Genomic DNA, 9,066 nt, shown 5'->3' on the forward strand with positions numbered 1-9,066 from the left:
TAGTGGTTTTTGCCATACATTGACATGAATCTGCCATGGGTGTACATGTGTTCCCCAACCTGAACACCCCTCCCTTCTCCCTCCCCATCCCATCTGTCAGGGTCATCCCAGTGCACCAGCCCTGAGCACCCCATCTCATGCATCGAACCTGGACTGGTGATCTATTTCATATATGATAATATACATGTTTCAATGCTATTCTCTCAAATCATCCCACCCTTGCCTTCTCAAACAGAGTCCAGGGCCAAAGAACTAAACAGACATTTCTCCAAAGAAGACATACAGATAGCTAACAAACACATGAAAAGATGCTCAACTTCACTCATTATTAGAGAAATGCAAATCAAGACCACAATGAGGTCCCATCTCATGCCGGTCAGAATGGCTACTATCAAAAAGTCTACAAAAAATAAATGCTCCAGAGGGTGTGGAAAAAGGGAACCTTCTTACTCTGTTGGTGGGAATGCAAACTAGTACAGCCACTATGGAAAACAGTATGGAGATTCCTTAAAAAACTGGAAATAGAACTGCCTTATGACCCAGCAATCCCACTGCTGGGTATACACACCGAGGAAACCAAAATTGAAAGAGACACGTGTACCCCAATGTTCATTGCAGCACTGTTTATAATAGCCAGGACATGGAAGCAACTTAGATGTTCATTGGCAGATGAATGGATAAGAAAGCTGTAGTAAATATACACAATGGAATATTACTCAGCTATTAAAAAGAATGCATTTGAGTCAGTTCTAACGAGGTGGATGAAACTGGAGCCTATTATACAGAGTGAAGTAAGTCAGAAAAACACCAATACAGTATATTAACGCATATATATGGAATTTAGAAAGATGGTAATGATGACCCTATATACAAGACAGCAAAAGAGACACAGATGTGAAGCCCACTCCAGTATTCTTGCTTGGAGAATTCCATGGACAGAGGAGTGTGGTGGGCTACAGTCCATGGAGTAGCAAAGAGTCAGACACACTGAGCAGCTAACACTTTCACTTTCTTTTTTCAGCATGTAGATGGCATTTAATACCACAAGACTGAGCAGAAAGCAAACATAGGGAAGAGAAGAGGGTCCAGTTGAGTGATAAGGACCCCAGCATTTCAAGGACAGGCAGAGAGAAGAGGAGTGAGGATGAGGACTGTAATGGTGGAGCTAAGGAGATGGGGAGAAAACCAGAGATGAGGGTGGAAAACGTTGGTGTCTGCTTGTCATTCCCTCTGGGCAGCCATCTCCCCCACCCTCCGCTGCTGATGAAACTCTGCTTTGTTTGGGTCTTGGGGGTCATGCCCTTCATGAGAGGCAGGTCTCCTCCCCAGTTTTGTGGCGGCGGGGCAGGGACAGGTGTGAAGCCTAAGACATTCATGGTAATCACTCTCCTTGCTGGTTTGGGTTTAGTCATGAGCATGTGATACAACTTTGGCCAATCAGGTGTGAGTGAAAGTCCACTGGGTGGCTTTGGGTAAAGTTCCCATGCTTTTGAAAAGTGAAGGAAAGGAGAAAACAGAGTTCCTCTCCCGCCTCAAATGTGGCCTCTGGGTGGAGACTCTGCAGCCGTTCTGCAACCAGGACAAATGTGAGCCCCAAAGCCCAAACAATAAAGATGCAAAGAATATTTGTGTTAAATGACATCTTTGAATTGTTGGATTGACCAAAATTGGAGCTCTCCTATCAACAGATTTATTTTGCAAGATAATCATTTTTCTAAAGGTTTAGGCATTGTGGGTCTTCCATGACCTGTGTGTAGCTCTAAGCATCCTAGATAGTACTCATGGTTTCACACGACAGAGCAAGGTGGCTCGTGCCCTCTAGTAGTACGATTATGCCAAGGGCTTGAGGGTGATATTTAGTTCAGAACTTAATGGTTTCTTCTACCTTATTTGGGGGGAATAGCAATTTCCCAATCTTTTGTGTGTATTCTTTGTCACTCAATGCTAATTTAATATTATGCTTACAGTTCATTTCTTTCAACAGTCAAAAACCAAAATTTTCTGCCAAGCTAAAAGCATATTTTATCTCAGTCATCTCAGAAGAAATGGATCGCTTTTAATTATGACATGTTATCCACACTTGGTCAGTAGGAAGGATGCTGAGAATAACTGAGCTGGAAATAGTCTAGAGTTTATTTTCCAGCTAACTTGGAAAAGATTCAGAATAGGGCAACATAGGAAGGAAGAAATAGATACCGAAGGGTCAGGACAACAAGAAATGAGATAGAGATTTAAATACAAATAAAGTGCCTGAAGTCAAAATGTTTGATGACACTTAGTATCTTAATTAACCAGATTTTAAGACAATGACTGTACATCTTCAAATGGTTTGGGCTGTCCTTTAAGCTCTTTGAACAGTGTTCTTTTTATTCAATTAATGCTTCTGAAAGAGCTTTAATTTTACATTAATCAAAAGCCCTCATGATATTCTCAGGATTTACTCAAATTCAAGGGTTTTTTTTTTTTTTTTAAGTGCAATTAAGTTATCAAGGCAGGCCTCTGATTGCAGGGACAAAATTCCATAGCAACAGTCAGTTGTCTAAGCCTGGGGCACTGCTGCACCCCATATTCGTGCCAGGCCATGGCAGGGGGGCATGTGGTCAGACTCCACAATGAATGGGACCAACTTCCCTTTACCTTCCTTCTGAGGAGCAAAACCTGCTTCCTTGACAATGTAGTTACCTTATAATACCCATTTTTACCGCAAACAGCTCTCTGCCGGTACTCCCAAGTAGAATTCTATAAAATTCTACAACATTTTAAAAAAGAGAAAAGCAAAGAAGAGAATGTTTTCTTACCTGTCAGCATGAGATGTTTCTAACCTTCCCAAAGCAGTACCTGCTCTTCGTCTTTTCCAGCTCATGGGATCAGGCGGCCAAACCTGTCAGGGACTCCTGTACTGATTAGAATGATGTCTGCTTGGCCCCCAAGGGCAATTACTGATGATCAGAGGGATGCCAGGTGAAGAAAATCTTGCTACTTTCTTGTTGGGAGCAGCCAGTGCTGATGAGCTGTACCCATGATGCTGGCTTACACCTCACTGTGCCTGGATTTGTAACTGGAGTACTTGGGTACGTTCCTCCTCTCTCCCCTCCTCCCTGGGTGTGTTAATCCCATCACAGGAGAAGGTAATTGATGCTAACATAAAGCTGGGAGGTGGGGTGGGGAGACAATACCAGAGAGTGAACAAAGAGGAAAATAACTCCAGTATTAAAAATGTTGTCTTATCATCTTGCATGCTAAGTCACTTCAGTGGTGTCTGACTTTTGAGACCCCATAGATTGTAGCCTGCCAGGCTCCTCTGTCCATGGGATTCTCTAGGCAATGATACTGGAGTGGGTTCCCATGCCCTCCTCCAGGGGAACTTCCCCACCCAGGGATCGAACCCACATCTTTTGTATCTCATGTACTGCAGATGGATTCACCACCACTGAGCCACCTGGGAAGCCCCTTATCATCTCGCTGTTAATAGTAATAATATGTGGGTGCATTCCACAGTCCAAAATGGAACTCTTGATTACCCAATCTCACGCCTCCTCCAACTGCTCTATCTCAGATAACAGCTCCATTTTTTCCAGTTGTTTAAGGGAAAAACCCTTGGAGTCATCTCCTCCCCTACCCCTCCCAAACACACGTCCAGTCCACCAACAAATCCTACTGATCCCACGTTTGCAGTGTCTCCAGATTCCAGCTACTCCTCACTTCCTCCACCAACACCTCTAAGTCCAAACCACCGTGTTTCTCACCTGGACCTTGGCTATACATCCTGACTGGTCTCCCTGTTTTCATTTCTGCCCTGTTGTTTAGTCACTAAGTTGTGTCTGATTCTTTGCAACCCCATGGACTACAGCACAGAAGGCTTCCCTGTCTTTCACTATCTCCTGGAGTTAGCTCAAGTGCATGTCCATTAAGTTTGTGATGCCATCCAATCATCTCATCCTCTGTCATACCCTTCTCCTCCTGCCCTCAGTCTTTCCCAGCATCAGGGTCTTTATCGATGAGTCAGCTCTTTGCATCAGGTGGCCACGGTATTGGAGCTTCAGCTTCAGCATCAGTCCTTCCAATGAATATTCAGGATTGATTTCCTTTAGGATTGACTAGTTTGATCTCCTTGCAGTCCAAGGGACTCCCAAGAGACTTCTCCAGCATCACAGTTGAAAAGCATCAATTCTTCGTCACTCGGCCTACCCAGTACAAAATATTCTATGTAGAGAGTGATCTTTCAAAAACAGAAATTGGACAATGTTAACCCTCGGCTCAAATATCTGTCATGCTTTTCATATCATCCAAAGTAAAATTCATAACCTCAGGCTTCCCTGACCTGCCCTTCTCCCTGTTTGACCTCATCTTCTACTGCTCTCGCCTGGCTCCCCCAGGGCCACCTTGACCTTCTCTTAGAACACGAAGGGTTTCTGCCCTTGTTCCCGCTCACCGGAAGTCCTTTCTCCATACAGCCGCAAGCTTCTCCCCTGCTCCCTCACTTCTGTCACGAGCGGGTTCAGCACAGTGTTGAGAGGCCTTCCTGACCACCCTGATTAAAATAGCAGCTCTCATGCCTCTCTATCCTCAGCCGGCTATATTTTTCTTCCTACTCCTGAATTCAACATCATATGATATATTTACATGGTGTATTATATGTATGGGAGACCGGGGTGGCTTAGATGGTAAAAATCTGCCTGCAATGCGGGAGACCCAGCTTCGATCCCTGGTCAGGAAGCTCCTGCAACCCACTCCAGTACTCTCGTCTGGAGAATCCCATGAACCGAGGAGCCTGGTGGGCTGCAGTTCATGGGGTCACAAAGAATCAGACATGACTGAGTGACTTGCACTTTTCATTATACATATATGAAACCCACTATATTATTTTTAAAACATTTATTTATTTGGCTGTGCCAGGTCTAGTTCCTGGACCAAGGATCAAATTCCTGTCCCCTGTTCTGGGAACACAGAAGCTTAACCAGTGGACAGGCAGGGAAGCCTTTCCTGTCTTCAGTTTAAAGTAGTATTTTTTTTCTACTCTTCTATTTGTGAAATCATTCTTTAATGAAACAGAACAAGTTTAAACTTATTTATAGAACAGATTTTTCAAGAGGTTAAAAACAAAGAATAGATGTCTTGGGAAAGCATGGAAATCTGCTATATATACTTTTTTTGGATTGGGTGTGTGTGTGGGTGTGTGGGTGTGTGCGCGTGTGTGCGTGTGTGTGTGTGTGTATAGCTGGGGGCGGGTAGTGAGGTTTGCAGGAGGTTAGAAAGAGAATCAAAAGAGCCATCAGGGGATACTAGAAGAGAAAAAATTTCAGAATCATTTTCTGTGTTGAAACACTGCTCTCTTTGAAATACAATAGTGAAGGTAATGGTGCTACATAATTAACTCACCTCATGCACATTGACTGATCTGTCTTGACAATCTGCTCTGAAGAAAGGAACCATATTAAAGCACTCTTTCACTTCCTTTGGCACATTAGAATAAGCAGCGGCCGCTGGCCGCATGAGAACTTTTGTAGTGTTCAAGGTTTAAAATGCCTTCGCAGATTTTAAATTACGAGAGGACCACAACCACTCTCTCCTGTCTTAAAAAAGCAATCTCTATTTAAGCACATGTGTCAGTGGTGATCAGATTTAATATTTTTAAGAGGGAAAAGGGATTCTACCAAGCTTTTCATTTTGAGGGTTTCAGAGGAGTCTCATCCAAATAAACACTGTACCCCTACCAGTTACCTCTGTGTATGTGTATGTCTCTGTGTGTGTGCGTCATGTCTGACTTTTCATGACCCCAAGAACTGTAGCCCGACAGTCTCCTCTGTCCATGGAGTTTTCCAGGCAAGAACACTGGAGAGGGTTGCCTTTTCCCTCTCCAGAGGATCTTCCCAACCCAGGGATGGAACTTGAGTCTCTCGCATCTTTTTACCACTAGCACCACTGTTAGCTATTGCAGTACTAACCTCAGTGGCACGCAACAGAAAGCATTTACCTCTCACTTTGTGGGTCACAAGGGTAGGTCAGCTAGGGTAACTGTATTAGTCCATTTGGGCTGCTCTGACAAAACACTGTAAACTGGGTAGTTCTTAAGCCACAGACACTTGTTTCTTATAGTTCTGGAGGCTGGAAATGCCAAGACCACAGCACGAACAGGTCTGGTGTTTGGTGAGGAGAGAGCCATCTTTTCTCTGTGTGTCTTGCATGGCAGAAGGGAGCTCTCTGGGGTCTCTTTTATAAGGGCACTAATCCCAACCATGAGGGCTCTGCCTTAAGATCTAGTCCCCTTCAAAGGTCCCACCTCCTAACACTACCATCACTTTGGGGAGTAGGATTTCACTAGAAGAATCTTTGTTGTTGTTGTCATTCGGTTGCTCAGTAATGTCTGACTCTGCAACCCCATGGACTGCAGCACGCCAGACTCCTCTGTCCTTCACCAACTCCCAGAGCTTGCTCAAACTCATGTCCATTGAGTCCAAGACACCATCCAACCATGTCATCTTCTGTCATCCCCTTCTCCTCCTGCCTTCAATCTTTCCCAGCATCAGGGTCTTTTCTAATGAGTCAGCTCTTTGCATCAGGTGGCCAAAGTATTGGAGTTTCAGCTTCAGCATCAGTCCTTCAATGAATCTTCAGAATTGATTCCCTTTAGGATTGACTGCTTTGATCTCCTTGCTGTCCAAGGGACTCGCAAGAGTCTTGTCCAACATCACAGTTCAGAAGCATCAATTCTTCAGCACTCAGCCTTCTTTATGGTCCAACTTTCACATCCATACATGACTACTGGAAAAACTAAAGCTTTGACTAGACGGACATCTGTTGGCAAAGTAATGTCTCTGCTTTTTAATGTGCTGTCTAGGTTTGTCATAGCTCTTCTAAGGAGCAAGTGTCTTTTAATTTTGTGGCTGCAATAATTTTCAGAAGAATCTTGGGAGGATGCAAACAGACCATATCAGCAGCTCTCCTCCCCACACCTCTCATCCTCCTCCTGGGACCAGTGGGAAGCCGGAACTTAGGTCTGCTAACATCTCATTGGTTAAAGCGAGTCACATGACTAAGCTCATAGTCAAAGTCTGGGGAAACACCTCCCATCTTTAGTAGGAGGGTTTGCAAAGTTACATAGCCAAGAATGCAGAGACAGAGAGACATGAAGAAACGGGGAGGGGGGGTGATACTTCAGTTTACCACGGTGCCCAAAGAAAAAGTCTATCAAATAGTGCATCCCAATACTGTGCTTAAGTAGCATTTGTGGTTCTAGGGTGGCAGTCACTTACTGTTCTGCAGTTCTGGAGGTAGGATGCTTTCCTGTCTCCAGCCACATGGATGGCAACCCATCTGGCTGGCTGCCAGCAGGTTGTCTGCTGCAGGCAGTGGAGGTGACATAGGCTTTTCTTGCCTGTGCTGCCCTTGGACTACCAAAACTATCTCCGAAGAAGTATAGTGAGGTTTGGGAGAAGGGTCGATTAGGTGCAGATAGGGGGTATTCTAGGGCAGTGAAACTATTCTGTATGATACTGTAATAAACACATGATACTATGCTTTTGTAAACGCCCATAGAATGTCACAGCACAGTGAGTCAACTTTAATATCTATAAATTAAAAAAAAATCATTTAAGAAGTCAAGGATCAGGAATTCACTAGCACTCCAGTGGTTGGGACTCTGCACTTTCACCGCTGAGGGCCCAGGTTCAATCCCTGGTTGGGGAACTAAGATTCCACAAGCCAGGCAACTTGGCCAAAAAAATTTAAAAAAGAGGTCAGTGATCCCATTTGGGATTCCCAGGGGCTGGAGTCCTCTTCAATCTTTCCCAGCATCAGGGTCTTTTCTAATGAGTCAGCTCTTAGCATAGGTGGCCAAAGTATTGGAGTTTCAGCTTCAGCATCAGTCCTTCCAATGAACACCTAGGACTGGTCTCCTTTAGGATGGACTGGTTGGATCTCTTTGCAGTCCAAGGGACTCTCAAGAGTCTTCTCCAACACCACAGTTCAGAAGCATCAGTTCTTCGGGACTCAGCCTTCTTTTTTTTTTAAATCCAACTTTCACATCCATACATGACTATTGGAAAAACTAAAGCTTTGACTAGACGGACCTTTGTGGAAAGTAGGATAGTGGAAAGCTGAATATCCAGCTATAACATGTCTGGAGAGATGAAACCCTCAGCCTCAGGTGAAGCTTTGTTAGCACAGTCTGAGAAAGTGGGTTAACATAAAACCAAAACCATGTTCACAGGGATACACCAACTTGTACTAGCATAAATTTATTGACTATTCTGGAACACAGAAGCGAGAACAAGAGAGCCCATGCTGTCAAGAGCCAATGACACTCTCTCCATGCAAGATCCGACTCCCGCCTCCTTGACCTCTTTTGTCTGACCGACCCTCTGCCCTGTGTCCCCAGCCGACTATGCTTCAGCCACTCTGCCTTCTGACTCTTTCCAGAACACTTCAAGAAACGCTTCAAGATATTTCCTACTTGGATGGCTTGCTGTTCCCCAAGCCTGGAAAGCTATTGCTCACCTTTTGGCATGGCTGGCCCTTCCTCTTCCTAATGGGTCAGCTTAAACCAGGCCTCCTTATAGGAGCCTTGGACTATCATAACACTGCTTACACTGTGTGTGTGCATGTATGGTTAGTCGCCCAGTCGTGTGTGACTTTTCTGTGACCCTCCAGGCTCCTCTGTCCATGGAATTCTCCAGGCAAGATTACTGGAGCAGGTTGCCATTTCCTTCTCCAGGGGATCTTCCTGACCCAGGACTCAAACCCAGGTCTCCTGCATTGCTGACAGATTCTTTACCACTGAGTGACCAGGGAAGCCCTATGCTGTGTGTAGCACTTACACTTTGTAATTCTCCTGTTCATTTTCACTGGTTTATGATCTGTCCCTCTCTCCACGATGCGAGCTCTGTGTATGTCTTTTCACTATTAGTTATTCCCAAGACCTACAACACTGCTTGGCACATAAAAGGTGTTCAATAAATACTCATTGAAAAAAGGGCTCTTCAATGTTTAATATTTGGTTCAAGAGCCTGATGGAATATGGGCCATGCTCTGGAGAGTGCTGGGAGGACAGGAAGTCCCCCTGCACAC

This window comes from Ovis canadensis, chromosome 10, assembly GCF_042477335.2.
Source record: "Ovis canadensis isolate MfBH-ARS-UI-01 breed Bighorn chromosome 10, ARS-UI_OviCan_v2, whole genome shotgun sequence".
Lineage (NCBI taxonomy): Eukaryota > Metazoa > Chordata > Mammalia > Artiodactyla > Bovidae > Ovis > Ovis canadensis.